The sequence below is a fragment of the Rana temporaria genome, chromosome 3 (genome assembly GCF_905171775.1).
Source record: "Rana temporaria chromosome 3, aRanTem1.1, whole genome shotgun sequence".
NCBI lineage: Eukaryota > Metazoa > Chordata > Amphibia > Anura > Ranidae > Rana > Rana temporaria.
In genome coordinates, this window is record NC_053491.1 from 432,795,894 (window position 1) to 432,814,760 (window position 18,867).

Consider the following 18,867-nt stretch of genomic DNA (forward strand, 5'->3'; position numbering starts at 1 on the left):
AGATAAAATGTGCTTACATCAAAGAAACAAATAAAAAAGCCAAACAGCGGCAGGGTATCGCGTCACTTCCGGTCACGTCTACCTTACGCGTTGCGTCATGTCACGTGACTTCATCAGAGGTTACTGAATGGCTGCTAGATACTGCCTTATAAAGGTACAAAGCGGAAATGGACCCGCGGCCATTTTACATTTGAAAACGGCATTCAAACTAAACTAAATTGCGGCCATTTTATAGAAGGGCAAAGAAAAGGGAAAAAACATAAACCAGTAACCATAATTCTATATACGGACTGGAATATGTAGCATAAAAGAACAGACTTTTATGTTTATATCTACTAGCAATACAAATAAAAAAACTCAAAATTACCCAAAAAACAGAGATAAAATATGTAAAACTTGTCAAAAATTAAAGATGACAAGGTGAACAGACTAAAGACACCTACGACAAATTGATATAAAATTCATCAATACAATGTCGAGTGAGGTACTTAGGGTTATGTTGTCTGTGTATAATAACCTTTCAAGATAAAATTTAAAACATAAAATATTAAATATTAAAATGATGGATTAAATGACCAATAATTTTAATGACCACTAGGAGGCACTAGACTAGACTGGAGTGAATGATACCCCTTGCGTTTACATCACAAATACCAAACGCTGCTCCAATCAGTCATAAATCTACATCACATGATTAAATAATTAAAAATTACTTAAAAAACAATTAAGGTCGAACTCAACATTTAACCCATTGGGAACTAAAGTATTTAAGGAATGAATCCACTGAGATTCCTTCTGGCTAATAGTCCTAACCAAATTGGCTCCTCTCCATGGCTTATTAAATTTATCTATTGCCCAAAAGGATAACTGTTTAGGATCCTGATTGTGTTTCTCCGCAAAATGCCTACTGACGTTGTGCTTGGGGAAGCCCTTTTCTATATTAACAATATGTTCCTTGATTCGAACCATTAATGCTCTCTTTGTTCTTCCTACATATTGTAAATTGCAGGAGCATTGTAGAACATAAACCACCCCTTCAGTATGGCAACTGATGAAATCCTTAATGGTATGACGTTCATTTGTATGTGTGGAAACAAAGTCAGTCCTTTTCTTTTGAGGACCTTTAGAATGCTTACAGGCATAACAATACTTGCAGGGAACGAAACCCTTTGTGTTGAAGAATGTGTAGCCACTCTTAGGTGGAGGGTCAACAACATTTTTCACCAAAATGTCCCTTTCCACATCCTTGTGTTGAATGTTATAATCCAAAATGATAGCAGGAGCCATCATATCGCGCTGTTTCTTCATATTTCCCCGTAGCATCATATTTCTATCTAGACCTGCAACTGATTGGATTTGTTCATAGATGAAATCATCTGGGTATCCTTTGGTTTTGAATCTTTCACCTACAAACTCTGCCTAAATCAAAAAATCTGTGTTATTTGTGCAGGTACAGGTATACGTAACCTAACAGGTATACGTAACCTATTAAGACCAGGAGCTTTTTTTTCTTAAGATTTTGGACATGCTAGTATAGATTGTCTTACAATTATTATTTTGTTCTGCAATTAACCCAGCCAATCTCCATGTTGTTTTTTTTCTAGTACTTTCATTTGATATCAGACTTTAACCACTTCCCGTCGCTGGACTTTCAGTCGCAGGCATCATCCCGGTCAGTGGCGGCACCTTCCATACGAGGCACCACCCCCCTAATCTATACGCCTGTCCCCTAATCTACATGCAGGGCGCCGGACGCATGGATTTCAACATTTATTTATTTTTTTCGAAAAAGGGTGGGCTCGGGGGATCGTTGCTTTCCCATCTGTCTTTCGCACTGGGGCCATTGGTTTGCGCGGAACCCCCCACCCCAAATATTGAGCACCAGCCGCCACTGATCACGATAAAAGTGCTCTGGTCAGGAAGGGGGTAAATTCTTCCGGGGCTGAAAAAATTTAAGCAGCAAGCCCGGCTAGCTCAGTCGGTAGAGCATGAGACTCTTAATCTCAGGGTCGTGGGTTCGAGCCCCACGTTGGGCGATTGTTTTAGTAAACATTACTTTGCATGTGCGATATGCTATCAATTTATAGTCACTTATAAATGAAAAATGCATATCAGCATTTGATAACCCAGATGAGAATGTAACCTAAACATACATACGTTCTCTGATACGAATAGTTTTGTTCTATGCCAGGAAACTGATATTGTTACAATGGAAGAGTGCGTCCGCCCCGGACATTCAAATGTTGTATCGTATGGTGAATAAGGTTTTACCCATATTTAAATTCATATATAAAGGCAGGGCCTGCCCAAAATAGTTTGGCAAGATCTGGCAACCTTGGCTGGATATTGCAGACTCTTTCTGGAAGGATACCCCACTTTCTCAGCCATAAAAGGGTTAAGGGGGGTGAGGCTCTGGGTGCTCTGTCGATTGTCGGGAGGGTGGGATGTGGACAGTCTGGGTGTGGGGGGGGGGGCTGGGGGTTGGATGCTTGAGGATGTGTGAGTATGTGTGTGTGGGAGTGAGTGTGTTGGGGGTATTGTTTTGTACCTATCAGGTAACTCCACGAGTGGTGGATGAGTATTACATGTGGCCACGTTTGGTCCGCATGGGGTACCCGGGAGTAACGGGTTTTTCAGTTCCTCCGTTGAGGGACCGGGGCAATTATCCTGAGGGAGGGAAGTACAGTAGAGGGATGTGAGTTGGTCGCAATTTTTTGCCATGATATGCCTGTATTGTACCGACTACTGTGCCTTTTCTTTTTGATGAATGTACCTGTTCTTGTAAAAAACGAATAAACAAAGTTTAAAAAAAAAAAACCATACATACGTTTCTCATCATGCCTCTGATATTTTAAAGGGTAAAATTAGAAACACCCATGCGATCCGATTCCTGCATCATTTGACAGTTTGCACCATGATATGCGAACCGATCTGGGGGTGTCATTAACTTTAAATTGACACCCACAGCAGTTCACATAGGGCAGTGTGAACTGCTGCCAGGTGACATGTGATACGGGAAGTGGCACTGGAATCACGCTGGTTCCTACATCGCACTGGTGTGAACCGGCACTTAGGGCTCTTTTACACAACCATGCACATACAACACACAGAAAATACTTGTGCATAGACTTGCAGCTTTTAACACATTGTGCTGTGTTTTACTGTAAATTGAAGTATGTTTTTAAATGCAAAGGTTAGCTGTTTTTCTTTGTATTATGATAGGTGTTAAATCAAAAGAATAAATAGCAGGTGATAAAGTGGGAGTGATGAGCGCAAACTGAAAATCTAAAAGTGAATATAAGGACAGTCAGCAAACTGATAACATCTATAAATGAACTGAAAAAGGCAAAACTGTGAACCATAAATTAAAGTCCAAAACATAAAGCTAATGCATCAAACATGTAAATAAAGTCCAAAATGAATAAATCAGGTGAATCAACTTGTGTAAAACTTCTGCCCTTGGACATCAATGTAGACAATCTAGATGAGTCTTCACAATGATTGAGCTCACAGAGCGCTTACCTCCAGTTAAAGGATAATGCGTGTCAACGAAATCCTCCAAATGCTGGGATGGAATCCAGGAGCGTTCCCTGTGTACAATAGCGGTACAGGTCCAGGCACAGTGGAGTCAGCTCAGCAAAGCGGCCACAAGTGTTAGCAGGAGCAAGAATGGAGATAAAAAACTCTCATCGTGAAGTATGTAAGCACTTTATGAAATTTAATGAAGATAAAATGTGCTTACATCAAAGAAACGAATAAAAAAGCCAAACAGCGGCACTTCCGGGGGACGGTCAGGGTATCGCATCACTTCCGGTCATGTCTACCTTACGCATTGCGTCACGTCACGTGACTTCATCAGAGGTTTCTGAATGGCTGCTAGATACTGCCTTATAAAGGTACAAAGCCTGGACCTGTACCGCTATTGTACACAGAGCTCCCAAAATAGCCGAACGTAGAGCTGAGAGCCAGCACTAGACGGCACCTGCGCAATGACCGCCGGGTGCTTTTGAAATGTCTATGTAACTAGTTATTGCAGCAGGTCCAGGGCGACGTGGACCCCCAGGAAGTGGCCATTAGGCCTCATGTCCTCGCTTCGCTTGGACGGCTTGCTTCGCTCACTTGGCCTCTTTTTTTAACATTCTCCATGTCCACTGGGATGTTAAGGAATGAGCCTGGATGTTGGTGTGCGCAGGCACCATCTAGAGCCGACTCTCAGCTCTACAGATTCGGCTATTTTCGGAGGCTCAGTTGACGCCTGTCCTTATTCGATGGGGGAACTTTTTCGGCAAGACACCGGCTCCAGCAAGCGGAGTGGCAGCGGCATTAGGGGAGGCAAGCTGTGTGTATTGGTGCCAAGATACTGGGCACCAGTAAATGTAAGTGCATATGGTTTTAACTTCTATGTTCACGATTTGGTATAATAAATATTGCACAATGATGGTATTTCTCTTCTGGTGCTTATGTAACCACTTATCTACTGGGCACTATCACCCCCTTTCTGCTAAGGCCAATTTTCAGCTTTCAGCGCTGTCATATTTTGAATGACAATTGCATGGTCATGCAATAGTATTTCTCTTCTGGTGCTGATTTAATATTACCTGGGAAAAAATTGAGGATGATCCATTGGAGTGAAGAACCAATCATTCACAAGATGAAGGCTCACCCCTGACTTAGATTTTTCCTATACCGAGGGGTCACATTAATTGCGGTGAGTGCATTGGTGTGTCACACTCCTTGTGGATCACTTAGAATTGAAGTGCCTAGGTAAATTGACTCTCACTTCCTTTTAATTTTTCATGCTGCACTTTCAGTTGATTCCTTTCCATTTCCTCTGGTAATATTGTTTCTGATTTTCTATGTATTTCACCTCTTCATCATCTTTATCTTCTACTCTCACTAACCTAACCTTACCTATACACTCATTAGCATATCATTATCCTATCCTTTACCAAGTATAGGACAGATAACCCATGATATCACACAATATGAGTTCCCAGTCCATTTTATAATTTCACCTTTGTTTCCAGTCATTCGTGACCATTATCTTTTGGAATTTCCTTCCTTGGAAACCATCCTTGTTGAGTCCTGGTCTGTCATAACCACCTCAAGTCCCACCAGTGATACCCCTAGGGGGTTTTCTGATTCATGTTGGCACACTGCTACTGCATAGATACAGACAATGTAAGTACTGTTGATAGTGGTTTTGGGGGGTTTATCCTAGGCAATATTAATTCTCATGGAGACCAAAGGCAGGAAGTTTTTTATGGAGGGGGTGGTCCATTGTGTTAAAGGAATAGGCAGGGCCGGTGCTACCACTAGGTGGACTAGGCAGCTGCCTATGGAGCACTGCCACTGGTTATCATACCCTGCACTGTCCATAGAGCTTGCAACTATACATCAGGCAGCCACTCTGAGCCTCTGACATGTGTGAAGCACCTCCCAGCCCCACCTCCCCCCGTCTCCACTCTGACATCAGTGACATCATGTGTGTCCACACTGTCCAGAACACCTCCCCGCTGCTCTTTGCTCTGCACTCTGACTTGCTTTGACTCCACGTTTCCAGTGCCCACTTGCTCTGACTCCACATCCAGAAGTTCTGAAAGTTAATATACAAACAATATATAAACAGGTTTTAGCACACAGGGTTTTCATGCTGGAGTGGTGCGCTAGCAGGACAGTAAAAAAAAGTCCTGCTGGCCGCATCTTTGGAGCGGTGAAGGAGCAGTGTGTATACCGCTCCTCTACAGCTCCCACCCATTGAAATCAATGGGACACTGCGGATATACCGCTGGCAATGTGTCTCTAGCAGGGGTAAAAATAGCGCCGTGAAATTGGCGGTAGAGCACTGCTAAAAATAGCGGCGTTTTACTGCCGACGCACCTCCCGCCCCAGTGTGAAAGGGGCCTTAGGGAGTGTAGAATAGAGCCAGAGGGTGAACGTAGCAATTGTGAGGGAACAGTGTCCAGGGTGGTAAGGTGGATGTTAGAGAAAAGTTTAGCAACCTCTAGGCAGATTCACGTAGAGATACGACAGCGTATCAGTAGATACGCCGTCGTAACTCTGAATCTGCGCCGTCGTACATTTAAGTGTATTCTGAAATTGAGATACGCTTAAATGTAGCTAAGATACGACCGCCGGCGCCGGCGTATCTTAGCTGTCTGTTTACGCTGGCCGCTAGAGGCGTGAATCAGCGAGATTCATGAACGTACGCTCGCAGTAAAGATAAGCCGTTTACGTAAGGCGTTTTCAGGAAAAAGAGAGTAGACGTACCAAGCCCTACGCATTTCGTCCTAAAGGACTTCAACTGGATCCGCATCCCGCAGGGGTGATGAACAGGAGGGCGGCAGGACAGCCTAAAAAAAGGGCAATATAAGCAGTCTAAAGCTTACAAAGGAGTGGGGCCCTCCCCAGGACACGGGCCGCAATTCAAGATGGCGCCGGGCCGTGGAGACACACGAGGCAGCCCTGAACCAGCAGCAGACGGATCCCAGCAGATGCTGGACCATCAGGATGAGTCCCTATCACAGCCCCCACTGCACCTCAGTCAGCTCACTATGCAGGTGATGCAGTGCTGCTTGCACACTTTTCTACCATGCTGCAGCAAGAGCTCTCCAAAGCTTGCACTATGATTACCACTGACCTCAAAAGAGACATTCACGGCTTAGGAGAGAGATTTGTGATGATCGAAATTAAGGTGGACAGCACAGTTAAAAAGGTCAATCAGAATTCCAATATGATTTCTGACCTACAGGACAGGCTGGAAGAGGCATACACTAAAATCGAAGCTCTACGTCGGCTCTCTCGCAGGCCACTAGGGGTGCGCGCGCCCCCGACTCCCGTGCACGTGCTCGGCAGGCGGGATCGCCGCCGGGCAAACGCGATCGCTCGTTACAGAGCGAGGGTCCTGTCAGGGGGGGAAATGCAATGTATGAACAGAAGATCCGTGATTTCCCCTAGTGAGGCCACCCCCCTAAAGTTAGAACACACCTAGGAAACATACTTAACCCCTTCCCTGCCCCCTAGTGTTAACCCTTCACTGCCAGTGGCATTTTTATATTAATCCAATGCATTTTTATAGCACTGATCGCTATAAAAATGCCATTGGTCCCAAAAATGTGTCAAAAGTGTCCGCCATAATGGCGCAGTACCGAATAAAAAATCGCTGATCGCCGCCATTACTAGTAAAATAAAAATATTAATAAAAATGCCATAAAAATACCCCCTATTTAATAAACGCTATAACTTTTGTGCAAACCAATCAATAAACGCCAATTCTGTTTGGGAGCCACGTCGCACGACCGCGCAATTGTCAGTTAAAGCGACGCAGTGCCGAATCGCAAAAAGTGCTCTGGTTTTTGACCAACAATATGGTCCGGGGGTTAAGTGGTTAAAGTGAAAAGAAAAAAAAATGAAAAATTCCTTTAAATATCGTACCTGCTGGGTGTCTATAGTATGCCTGTGAAGTGGCACGTGTTTAGAACTGTCCCTGCACAAAATGAGATTACTATAAGAAAAAAGTAATTTAAAACTTCTTGCGGCTTAAATGTAATGTCTGGTCCTTGCAATATGGATGAAAATCATTAAGAAAAATAACATGGGTTTCCCCCAACTCCCCCCAGGTCATTTGGCCCTATATACTTTGAACAGCAGTATATAGGCGGTGAAAACAAGACAGGGACTGTAGGTTTGTTGTTAAGTATAATCTGTTTGTAATTGTGAACTGGTACTTTTTTAAAGTGTAGCTCCAGCCATAAAATCTATTTTTAAGCTTTTCTGAAAACATAGAGAAGGGTTATCACCCCTGTAACATTTGTTTTGCTGTCTGTGTGCATCTGTTCACAAGATTGCAATTCACTTTCTGTCCCAATGACAAATGATTTTTTAAAAATTCGTTTTTTTTTGTGAAACAATGATTGGTGATAAAGCATCAGTGGACAGGAGACACCTCTTATAGAAGAGAATTTCCCTTCCAAGGGGTAGATTTCCTCTCACTTCATGTTGTCTCCTTCCGTTTGCAAGTAGGAGTCGTTTGTAAGTTGGATGTTTGAAAGTAGGGGCCTGCCGTATATACTCTGCATAAATTTGGGCCCTAGGTGTTGGTGTTGTCACAACACTGTAAGGAATGGGCCCTGCCAGGGCCGGTGCTAGACTATTTTGCGCCCTAGGCGAGACCAGCTACTTGCGCCCCCCCCCGAAAAAAAAAATCTGCAGGCAGGTGGAGGGATGGAGCCAGGTGGACAGGAGGGGGTGCAGACAGGTGGAGGGATGGAGCCAGGTGGACAGGAGGGGGTGCAGGCAGGTGGAGGGATGGAGCCAGGTGGACAGGAGGGGGGTGCAGGCAGGTGGAGGGATGGAGCCAGGTGGACAGGAGGGGGTGCAGGCAGGTGGAGGGATGGAGCCAGGTGTACAGGAGGGGGTGCAGGCAGGTGGAGGGATGGAGCCAGGTGGACAGGAGGGGGGTACAGGCAGGTGGAGGGATGGAGCCAGGTGGACAGGAGGTGGGGTGCAGCCACATGGAGGGATAGAGCCAGGTGGACAGGAGGGGTGTGCAGGTAGGTGGAGGGATAAAGCCAGGTGGACAGGTGGGGGGTGCAGGTAGGTGGAGGGATGGAGCCAGGTGGACAGGAGGAGGATGCAGCCAGGTGGAGAGGGGAGGTGCAGCCAGGTGGAGAGGAGAGGGGAGGTACAGCCAGGTGGAGAGGAGAGGGGAGGTACAGCCAGGTGGAGAGGAGATATGGGTACAGCCAGGTGGAGGGGTGCAACCAGGTGAAAGGAGGATATGGCCAGGCGGACAAGAGAGGGGGTGCAGCCAGGTGGAGGGAGGATATAGCCAGGTGGACAGGAAAGGGGGTGCAGCCAGTTGGAGGGATGGAGCCAGGTGGAGGGAGAGGGGGTGCCGCTAGGTGGACAGGAGGGGGGTGCAGCCAGGTGGAGGTAGGATATAGCCAGGTGGACAGGAGAGGGGGGTGCAGCTAGGTGGACAGGAGAGGGGAGAGCAGCCAGGTGGACAGGAGAGGGGAGAGCAGCCAGGTGGACAGGAGAGGGGGGTGCAGCCAGGTGGACAGGAGAGGGGGGTGCAGCCAGGTGGACAGGAGAGGGGAAGTGCAGCCAGGTGGACAGGAGAGGGGAAGTGCAGCCAGGTGAAGGGATGGAGTCAGGTGGACAGGAGAGGGGGGTGCAGCCAGGTGGACAGAAGAGGGGGGTGCAGTCAGGTGGACAGGAGAGGGGGTGCAGCCAGGTGGACAGGAGAGGGGGGGTGCAGCCAGGTGGACAGAAGAGGGGGGTGCAGCCAGGTGGACAGGAGAGGGGGGTGCAGCCAGGTAGACAGGAGAGGGGGTGCAGCCAGGTGGACAGGAGAGGGGAAGTGCAGCCAGGTGAAGGGATGGAGTCAGGTGGACAGAAGAGGGGGGTGCAGTCAGGTGGACAGAAGAGGGGGGTGCAGCCAGGTGGACAGAAGAGGGGGGTGCAGCCAGGTGGACAGGAGAGGGGAAGTGCAGCCAGGTGAAGGGATGGAGTCAGGTGGACAGGAGAGGGGGGTGCAGCCAGGTGGACAGAAGAGGGGGGTGCAGCCAGGTGGACAGGAGAGGGGGGTGCAGCCAGGTGGACAGCAGAGGGGGGTGCAGCCAGGTGGACAGGAGAGGGGGGGGGCAGCCAGGTGGACAGGAGAGGGGGGTGCAGCCAGGTGGACAGCAGAGGGGGGTGCAGCCAGGTGGACAGAAGAGGGGGGTGCAGCCAGGTGGACAGCAGAGGGGGGTGCAGCCAGGTGGACAGCAGAGGGGGGTGCAGCCAGGTGGACAGGAGAGGGGGTGCAGCCAGGTGGACAGCAGAGGGGGGTGCAGCCAGGTGGACAGAAGAGGGGGGTGCAGCCAGGTGGACAGCAGAGGGGGGTGCAGCCAGGTGGACAGCAGAGGGGGGTGCAGCCAGGTGGACAGGAGAGGGGGGTGCAGCCAGTCTCAACCCAATCTCCATTAACCCCCCCTGCTCCTTCTTCCATCATCCATTCCCCTGGGCCCTGCTCTGCTTCCGCCATTCCTCCCCCCCACTGTGGGGGGGGAGGAATGGCGGAAGCAGAGCAGGGCCCAGGGGGGATGGATGATGGATCATGGAAGAAGGAGCAAGGGGGGTTAATGGAGACTGGGTCGGGTGGATAATTAATAAAGCAGGAGGACATAATGGAACTGGAAGGAGTGGGGGCCCCACTCCTTCTTCCAGTTCCATTAAGCCCTCCTGCTTTATTAATTATCCACCCGACCCCGTCTCCATTAACCCCCCTTGCTCCTTCTTCCATCATCCATCCATTCTTCTTCCCCACCCTCACCTCCTGTGCGATTTTCTCCAATCTTCCGGCGCGGGACTGGGTACTGTGTCACTCTGTACTACTGCTGCAGCCTCTGTGGCGCCAGCAGCGGAGGGCCGCCCCTTCAGTGACGTCAGACGTCCTCCTGCGCGGAGGAGGACGTCGTCACTGAAGTGCCGTGCCGTACAGGCCCGGACCCGGCGTCATCCATCACCTCACCAGGCAGTAACTTAGGTAAAGGAGTCGGGACTGGCTGTATTAAAAAAAAAAAAAAGTAATTTTTCCGCCCCATCCCAGGCTGCGGACCTGCCCGCCCCAAGCGGCCGATTGGTCCGCCTGGTGGTTGCGCCGGCGCTGGGCCCTGCTGTGAAATATTAGATCAAGAATTGTAATTGCATGCCCCTTTTGAACACTGCAACCCCTCACAAATACTCTAGTTGGAGTGCAGGAATGAGCCCGTTGCAAAGTATTGCATCAAAAATTGTAATTACACGCCCCTGTTAAACAGGGGCAGAACAATTGGGCCTTGGGCACTGGTGCTGGTGCCACAACACTGCAACCCCTCACAGATCCTCTAGTTGGAGCGCAGGAATGAGCCCACTACAAAGTATTGCATCAAAAATTGTATTTACACACACCTGTTAAACAGGGGCAGAAAAATTGGGCCTTAGGCACTGGTGCCCAGAACCAAAAATGTTCTTACAAGCTATCAGCATGATCATTGAGGAGGAAAAGGATAGTCACTCAGCATAACAGAGAAAGTCACTCAGCATCAGCATAGGCAGTCTTTCAGGGATCTCACATTTCAAAAAAAATTATTCAGTTACATCAGCATGAGGTGCTTGGTAGCTGGAGGTGATCCAAGCCTGATTAATTTTTATGAAGGTCAGTCGATCGACCAAGTCGGTGAAGAGGCGCACCCTGTGATCGGTTACAAAGCCTCAAGCAGATTTTCGTTGGGAAATGTGTCCAAGTCTGATCTTGCCCCTAGGTATTCCCGCACCATGTAAAACAGATGCTGGCGATGGTTGCTGTTACCGGTCATACCTTGGGGCTGCAGATTAAAAAATTGTCTGAACGCATCGCTCAGACGGCCACCTTCTCCACCGCTACTTCTGTGACTGACCGAAACCTCAGCAACACGTTGTCCAGGACCAGGATTTTGTAACCTCCCAGTATCTGGGAACGCGTTGCACAGACCTTTCTGCAAGGCCTCCCTAAGATGTTTCATCTTCTGCTCTGTGCCGGCAAGATGAGGTCCACAAACTTACTCTTGTAACGTGGATCAAGGAGGGTTGCCAGCCAGTAATGATCCCTCTCCTTGATAGCACGAATACGAGGATCCTTCCGCAGGCTTTGCAGGATCAGGGAGGGCATACAACGTAGGTTTGCTGAGGCATTCGGTGCGGAGTCTTCTGGGTCACTGAGGACGACATGATCCGCAGCCACGTAGAAGTCTATGGGTTTCTTGGGACTGTAATTGATCCCTTGAAGACTGCTGCTGATGCTGAGTGCTAGGCTCTACCTCCATGCTGACACAATCCTCCTCCTCCTCGTTCTCTTCCTGTGTAATAGGCGGGCAAGCAGGAACACTGTCTGGATGAAGGGGGCCTTGAGAGGTAAGGAAGTCCTCCTCTTCCTCCCTCTGTTCTGCCTCAAGGGCCCTGTCCATTATTCCATGCAGGTGAATAAGAGGGACAGTCTCACTGACGCATGCTCTGTCACTGCTCACCATCCTCGTGGCCTCCTCAAATGGTGACAGGACAGTCCATGCATCCCTGATCATGGCCCACTGGCGTGGGGAAAAAACCAAGCTCCCCTGACCCTGTCCTGCTACCATATTGGCACAGATACTCATTGATGGCCCTCTGCTGCGTGTGCAGCCGCTGCAGCATGGCCAACGTAGAGTTCCACCTGGTGGGCATGTCACAGATTAGGCGGTTCTTGGGCAGGTTGTATTCCTTTTGGAGGTCTGCCAGCCGAGCACTGGCATTATATGACCGTCGGAAATGCACACAGACTTTCCTGGCCTGCTTCAAGACATCCTGTAAGCCCGGGTACCTGCCCAAGAACCGCTGCACCACCAAGTTAAGGACATAAGCAAAACAGGGCACATGGGTCAGTTGTCCCTGTCGCAGGGTGGAGAGGAGGTTGGTGCCATTGTCGCAAACCACCATTCCTGGCTTAAGCTGGTGTGGCATCAACCACCTCTGAGCCTACCCCTGCAGAGCTGACAGAACCGCTGGCCCAGTGTGGCTCTTGTCCCCCAAGCACCTTAGCTCAAGCACCGCATGGCATCTCTTTGCCTGCATTCCTGCGTAGCCCCTTGAACGCCTACGAAGCACTGCTGGTTCCGAGGACACATCAGCACAGGAAGAGGCCACAGAGCAAGAAGAGAAGGGGGTGGAGGAGAGAGGTGTGTCACAACCAGTAGTAGCATTTTGGAGGCGTGGTGGCGGAACAACCTCCAACACTACTGTACCTTGTCCTGCGTCCGTCCCAGCTGCCAGCAGAATCACCCAATGTGCCGTGAAAAAGATAGGCAACGTCCCTGTCCATGCCTGCTGGACCATGAGTTAGCGGTAATATGCACCTTACCACTGACCGCCCTTGTCCAGCGAGGCATGGACATTGCCTTCCACATGCCAGTAGAGAGCCGGAATCGCCTTCCGTGAGAAAAAGTGGCGTTTGGGAACTTGCCACTGAGGTACCGCACATTCCACAAACTCACGGAAGGGGGCAGAATCTACCAACTGAAAAGGCAGCAGTTGAAGTGCTAGCAATTTAGCTAAGCTAGCATTCAACCGCTGGGCATGTGGATTGCTGGGAGAGAACTTCTTTCGGCGCTGCAGCAGGTGGGGCAGGGAAATTTGCCTGGGACAATCTGCCATCGGTGTACCGATAGTAGATTGCCCGCAAGTACTTGGCTGTGACACACCTAATTCTACACCTTCAGTCCTATCAGTGCAGGCTTCAGAGAGGACTGAGGGTATAGTGGGGTTGGAGATCCCAGCTAATGAGGAGCAAGGGGAGGTCCGCTTTGTTCTTTGGTGTGGGTCTTTAAAGGTACGCTTGCCAACGAACTGCATGGCAGGTCGACATATGTCTGGTCAAGCATGTGGTGCCCAAGCGGGTGATGTTTTGGCCACGCAAGATACGCTTGAGACATATGTTGCAAATAGCAGCGGTGCAATCTGATGCACTCATCTCAAAAAAGGCCCACACCAAAGAACTTTTGGAATAACGCTGAGAGACAGCAGCGCCCTGCACATGCGTAGCACTGCCTTGTGATGCAGTCGGTGTGCTGCCCTTAAAGCGGAGGTTCACCCAAAAAATACATTTTTAACATTACATTCAGCCGAGTTGTCCTAATGACAATTGAAAATGGGAGATTATAGCCTCTTTTTTTTTAATCATCCTTTATTTGATTTTGAACAGAAAAAAAACAGAAATTCACAGAAACCTAAGAGGCATTCCTCTGGTTTAACCCATTTAATTCACATATCACAGGGATATCAACATAAAATTCACGAAACCTCAAAAACATTTCCCCGTCATATCATTCTCCATGTATACACGGAGAAGAGAAATCGTAATTAATTTTAGATATTCTTATCTTAGCCTAATGTCCTTCCCCTCTATCCGTCATCAAGGTCAACTCTCTACTCTAATAACCCCTTCTTTACCGTGATGCTCTTTTGTCCCTTTCCCAGCGGGAACCCTATGTCCCGCCAGACTAGGGGCAATAAGACTGTCTCTCTCTGTTTCAGTTTATTTTACCTCCCTTATAACCCCAATCCCTAACCTATCCCCCAAAACAAAAAAAACAAAAAACAACAAAAAAAACTAACAAAAAAAAAAAAAAAATGACAAAAGAGAAAAAAAAAAGGAAAAGTCTGTCCGTCTCCCCCCCCCGGGACCCCCCGGCTGCCGGACCCTCTTCAATCCATATCCATCAGGGCCTTCCCCTCCTCAGAGTATCTAAATAGGTTCCATTCCGCCCACGTTTCTAAATATACCTTCCGCTTCTGCCTTGAAGTCCATACTAAATCCTCCATTCTATTCAGCTCTTCCACTCTAGTAAGCCACATCCCTACAGATGGGGCCCGAGTCTGCTTCCACAACCCTGGGATGCAAGCCCGGGCCGCGTTTAGGAGGTGGGATACTACTGATTTCCTATATTGCCTCACTGGTATCTCCACATCTTGTAGTATAAAGAAAGACCACTCGTCTGGTAATTGTTCCCTACTGAATCTTTGGGTTATTTCCCGGACCTTTCTCCAGTAGCTTAGAATCTTAGGACAAGCCCAGAAGATATGCAATAAGGTTCCTCCTTTTTTTCCACATCTCCAACATCTGTCTGTTATTTCTGGGAAACATTTGTTCAATATCTCCGGGGTCCGATACCACTGGGATAGTATTTTATAATTCATCTCTTGTGTCTTTATACACATGGATGTTTCAAAAATATTCCTTACTATCTTAGTCTTTTGATCTTCTGTGAAAGGTCTACCCAATTCCCGTTCCGACTTATTAAAGAAGGGCATCTGAACATCCCCTGTTGGGGTGTTCAATAGATCACCAATTCTTGATAGAGAGTGTCTTAAAATCCCTCCCCCACTACAGTATCTCTCAAACATTGTCAATCTTCGACCATATCTAGCTGGTGGTTTTAGGGAGTCTAAGAAATGGTGCAATTGTAAAGATCTCCAAAAATCCAACTGATAAGGCAAATCCTCCTTTTCCATCTCCCGCCTGGTAATCCATCCACCCTCCCTCAAAAAGTGCGATGCTTGGAACCTCCCTTGTTCCCTCAATCTACTAAAGGGTCCACTCCCTAACCCTGGTTCAAACTGTGGATTTCCCAAGATTGGAAAAAGTGGTGAATCCTCCGTAGACAGAACCCCCCTCACGAATAGCTTATGTGCCACCCGCAGGGTGGGGCCTATCAACGGGTGGGACTTGGTATCTGATGGAAGACCCCGGTAACACCATGCCGCCCGCTGCAGAATACCGCCGCATTGATCCTGCTCGAGCCCCGGCCATAACTTTTCTCCAGCATGCCGACTCCAATCAATGAGTCGGCACAGTAGTGCCGCTTGATAATATCTATAAATATCTGGGGCCGATATTCCTCCGTCGCGTTTAGCCAATGAGATTATACTGGCCTTAATTCTTGGGCGTTTGTTTGCCCATATAAACCCATTAATAAGAGACTGTGCTTGCCTAAAAAAAAATCTGGGTATTTCAATCGGGAGGGTCTGAAAAAGGTACAGAAACTTGGGTAGTATGCTCATTTTAACAATGCTAGATCTTCCAAGCCATGAATGGAACCCCTTCCGCCAACCGTCCAGGAGAGCCCTCATTTTGGACAGCAAAGGCAAAAAATTAAGTTTAAAAACTTGCGTTAGGTCCGCCGGGATAGAGGTCCCCAGGTATGTAAGAGCAGTATCAGACCATTTAAATCTAAATTTTGATTTCAGTATCCTTAATTCTCTCCCCGGTATCGCCACTCCCATCGCCTCCGATTTATCATAGTTAATCTTAAAGTTGGACAACTCTCCATACACATTTAGTTCTTGTTCCAGGTTAGGGAGGGATTCCATCGGGCTGGTTACACTAAACATCATGTCATCAGCATAAGCTGAAGTTTTGTATTCTGTACCTTTCAAGGACACCCCCTTAATACCAGAGTTCAGCCGGATCCGACTCAGCAGCGGTTCAACAGTCAGGGCAAACAATAGCGGTGATAGAGGGCAGCCCTGCCTTGTCCCATTTGAAAGTTTAAAGGGAGGTGATAGTGTTCCATTCACTCTAACTTGGGCCGTTGGTTGTGTGTAGTTACTTGCAATCCAATGCAACATCTTCCTCCCGAACCCCATGTGTCTTAACACCGCAAACATAAATTGCCAGTTGATCCGGTCAAATGCTTTCTCTGCATCTGTTCCTAGAAAGACACAAGGGGTTCGGGTGGCACCCACCAGGTGGATCAGATTCATGGTCTTGACTGTGTTGTCTCGGGCTTCCCGCGTCGGGACAAATCCCACCTGATCTTTATGGACAAGTTCTAGTATATTCTGCTGTATCCGCCCTGCCAAAATCTTGGCAAAGAGCTTCAGGTCTTCATTTAGTAGAGAAATTGGTCTATAACTCCCACATTGGGAGGGGTCTTTTCCTTCCTTAGGAATCACAGCTATCACCGCTTTTAATGATTCGTTATGGAACATACCGGAGTCCCCTAGACTATTAAACGATTATAGCCTCTTTTACAATAATGATATAAATGGTGTGCCAGCATCCCATTTAATATAATACCTCCCTTTTTCCTGGCAACCCCCCTCCCCCTTTTCCCCTCCTCCCCCCACCTCCCTTTCTGGCAATTCACTCTACCTCCCTTTTTCCTCATATATTCCCCACAACTCCTTAGCCCTTCCAGTTCACTCCCCTCCTCACCCATAATTGCTCTCTCCCCCCCACCGCTCCCTCCCCCCCTCCCCCACTTCTCTTGTCCCCTTTTCTATCACTCTCCCCATTTTACTTTTCCCTCCCTTCCCCCTCTTTCCTGGCCCATTTCCTCCCCCCTCTTCCCCGATGCCCTCTCCTTCCCAACCCCCCTCCCTCTTTTTCCCCCCTCCCCCCCTCTTCCCTTCTTGCTCCATACCTTTCATGTCCCAATTTCTTCCCTTTCCCTTTCCCCCTCCCCCCTTCCCTACTTCAATCCCTTTCCTTCTTTCTTTTATTTTTTCTTTCCTTCCCCTCTTGCTCCCCTCACTCCACACCATACACACACCTCTTCCCATCATTTTTGTTTTCTTCCTCACCCCTCCCTCCGGTCGAGGTCACTGGCTCCTCTCACTAAGACACAGTTGGTTGGTTCTGTGTCTTAGCTATCACCAGGCCCTGTGCTTGATCATTGCGACCAATCTAGGTGAGTCTTCGCTCCTTCAAGCAACATGTTGATGTGTTTCTATTGTAATGTTTATATATTTTGTATTCCTTGCTTGTTCATTATATATTCTATAAACACCCTCTAGACCCTCCTGAAGAAGCGGTACCACCGCGAAACCGGTCAAGGTCACTGGCTCCTCTCACTAAGACACAGTTGGTTCTGTTTTCTGATGTGCAATGTGGGGCATGTCCCTAAATGTTTTTATACTGTAATTGTTTTATGCTAAATAAATATTGTTATTTTTTATTATCCTGTCTCCTATCAGTGCCGTGAAAGTCCCAACCAAAATCCCTTTTGCTTCCCCCTATTCCTTTTGAATTTTGAGTTTGGATGCCATTGGTCTCAAGCAGCCATCGGTATCTCTGTAACTTGATCTCACTGTTTACATTGTCCTAATGACAATCGGCTGTTTTTTTTTTTTCGTACATACCGTATTTTTACCGCCGCTTCCGGGTATGTCTTCTGCGGGACTGGGCGTTCCTAATTGATTGACAGGCTTCCGACCATCGCATACAGCGCGTCACAAGTTGCCGAAAGAAGCCGAACGTAGGTGCGCAGGCGCCGTATAAAGCCGCACCGACGTTCGGCTTCTTTCGGCAACTCGTGACGCGCTGTATGCCACGGTCGGAAGCCTGTCAATCAATTAGGAACGCCCAGTCCCACAAAAGACATACCCGGAAGCGGTGGTGAAAATACTGTATGTACGAAAAAAAAAAAAACAACAGCCGATTGTCATTAGGAAAACTCTGCTGAATGTAATGTTAAAATTTTATTTTTGGGTGAACCGCCGCTTTAAGCTGGCCCCTGGAGGGTATCCTGCCTCGTTGGAGATGTGCCTGTGGCTCCTCCTCTCTCCTATCAGGCACCCACATAGAGTCAGTGACCTCATCATCCCCTCCCTCCTCATCCCTTTAGAAAACCTGGCAGTATGCTGCAGCTGGGGGAACATGACTGCCAGATTGCTGTCCTTTATCATCGGAGCCTTCAAAATGCTGCGCATCCTCAACACTGTGGTCAAACAGTTCAGGACACTCCTCAGGAGGACATGGTGGGGCTAGGGAAGGAGTGACTGATGCCATTGAGCAGAGGGAAGAGGCCGCTTTGGCAGCTGCTTTGCCAGACAAAGTACCCTTAGCCTGGATGAGAGAGGATGAGGATGGCTTGGTCATCCACTCCACCAAGTCTTCGGCATGTTGCGGCTCAAAACGGCCAGCTACCGAAAAAAAGGATGAGTGTGTCCCACGGCCAAACGTACGTTTCTGAATCGCCGTATCTCACTCATTTGCATATTTGAATAGGAAATCAATGGGAGCGCCAGATGCGTCCAGCGTACATATGCGCCTACGATACGCCGGCGTAGGAAATTTACGTTGGTCGGAAGAAGCCTGTTTTCAGGCGTATCTTGTGTTCTGGGTACGGCGCACAGATACGACAGCGCTAATTTACACTTACGCGGCGCATATCGAGATACGTCGGCGTAAGTGCTTTCCGAATCCGGGCCTGTAACTTTAACTGACTAGCCTGCCTGCTCTATCTATCTAGAAAAAATGAAACTCTCTCTCTCTTTCTGTCTTCTCTCTCTTAACCTCCGAAACACACTACACAAGGCCGACCTGCAGGC

General features: G+C 48.3%; 1 non-coding gene across 1 annotated transcript; it reads left to right on the forward strand.

Annotated features, from left to right (window-relative positions):
- Window positions 1-1,963: 1,963 nt before the first annotated feature.
- TRNAK-CUU lies at window positions 1,964-2,036 on the forward strand. The gene has a single exon. It is a non-coding gene; the product is annotated as a tRNA-Lys (tRNA).
- The last annotated feature ends 16,831 nt before the right edge of the window (window positions 2,037-18,867 follow it).